Source organism: Hipposideros armiger, unplaced genomic scaffold, assembly GCF_001890085.2.
Source record: "Hipposideros armiger isolate ML-2016 unplaced genomic scaffold, ASM189008v1 scaffold_544, whole genome shotgun sequence".
NCBI classification, from domain to species: domain Eukaryota; kingdom Metazoa; phylum Chordata; class Mammalia; order Chiroptera; family Hipposideridae; genus Hipposideros; species Hipposideros armiger.
The window spans coordinates 1,087,610-1,089,619 of NW_017731894.1; positions in this window are offsets into that span (position 1 = coordinate 1,087,610).

Sequence of the window (2,010 nt, forward strand, 5' to 3'; positions counted from 1 at the left end):
TTAAAATGGTTCGCTATTCACTTGACCCAGAGAACCCCACAAAATCATGTAAATCGAGCGGTTGAAATCTACATGTTCATTTTAAGAACACTTGTGAAGCTGCCCAGGCCATCAAGGGGATGCATATCCGAAAAACAGTTTCTGAAAGATGTCACATTACAAAAGCAATGTGTGCCATTCCGTCGTCATGGTGGTAGAGGTGGGAGGTGTGCCCAGGCCAAACATGGGGCTGGACGCAGGTCAGAGGCCCAAAACGAGTGCAGAATTTTTACTGCACAGGCTTGAATTTGCAGAGAGCGATGCTGAGCGTAAGGGTTTAGATACAGACTCTGATCACTGAGCACAGGCAGGTGGACAAAGCTCCCAAGATGCAGTGCGGAACTTACAGCGCTTGTGGGTGGGGTTAACCCACACAGGACCCCCACCCCCACCCCTGCCACACTAAGGGGGTCCTCATTGAGAAAGAGCCGATTGCTCCTAAACCAGAAGAGGAGGCTGCAGAGGAAAAAGACCTCCCAGAAGAAACGGAAGAAACAAAAACTTATGGTCCAGGAGTAAATTCAGCATCAAATAAATGCTAAAAAACGTTTAAAAAAAATAAAGTTCACCACCATGTCCCCTGCTGACTCCCCAAGCCCCCAGTGAGCCTTCCGACCCCCCTGCAGGCTTCAGCCTCCTGATGAAATGCAGGGTCTCGCCATAGAGCACAGCCCTGGGCAGTGCCCGATGGCACAGAAGGTGCTGCCCGGCCTGCGTTTTGTGTAAGCGTATCCATGTGTCACGTCCCCGTACAAAGAAGGCCCTGCACAGCTGCCTCCCACTCAGAGTCCATTCACAGTTCTGCTGATTTGCCAAAACAAAACTGGGACTCCTAAGTGTTCCTTTTTATAAAGGGAGCTGGGCGGGCTGGTGCAGGAGGCAGGAGGCCACTGGCGGGCGGGAGCTGGGAGGTGGGCCTGGGCCGAGGCTGCAGAGCAGAGCGTGAGAGGCGGCCCCCAGGTGCCCCCCGGACGTGCGTGTGCAGGTCGGGTCTGCACTCGCCCACACAGCTGTCCTCACAGTGCTGCCTGCTGTTATGTGCAGCTCTGCACTTTGTCGCATGTGTTCACCTTCGAGACGGTGCCACGTCAGCACTTAGGGACCTGCCTCATTATAACGACCACCGTCGTCCACTCGACAAATGCCTGCAGCACAAACCACATGCAGGCGTCCTCGGGCAGCCACACGCAGGGCCCTGCCGCTCGGTGGCACCCGACTCAGCCACGGGTCCCATGACAGCCCGCCGCACCGCATCCTCGTGCATCCTGGTCTGGGCACACAGGCCCCTGAGTCTGCAGAATGGGCCCTGGCTGGGGAAGCGCTGGGTCACAAGGTGTGGAAGCTTTCAAATGTGATGCAAGACCTTTCCACGGAGGGCCCCTCCGGGCACCGCCAGAGCCTCCCAGCCCCTCCCCTTGGGGGGCAGTGCCAGACGCCTACTCTGCTGAGTCAGACGGAAGTGCTCGTTTTCATTTCATCGCTTTATGAGTGAGGTCAGCAGCTTCTCATTCTTCACAATCCACTTGTGTTTCTTTGCAAACTGACCTTGCCCTTGGGCTGTTTTTACCATCGAGTTTCTTATTGCATCGTAAGCACTCTACATATTAACGAAATTTGCCCTTTCTATATTATTCATTTGATAATTCTCAATTTGTCACTTTTTTTTTTACTTTGTTTATAGTTGGTTTTTACATGCAAAAGTTCCTTTTTAGGGCCGGCCGAGTGGCGCGATGGTTAAGAACTGGCTTGGGATGCCAGAGGGCCCCGGTTTGGATCCCACATGAGGGCCAGTGACGCTGCGCCCTCTTCAGCTAGGATGCTGAACAACAGCTCAACATGGAGCTGGGCTGCCGTGAGTCGCCGGCAACGGCGTAGGCTGCAGCCCCTGCTGCAGTGGGTTGCCATGGGCCAGCAGCCAGCGTGAGCGGCCGTCCAGAAGCCGGCAACTGATGTGCTTCACCCGGGAAGAGC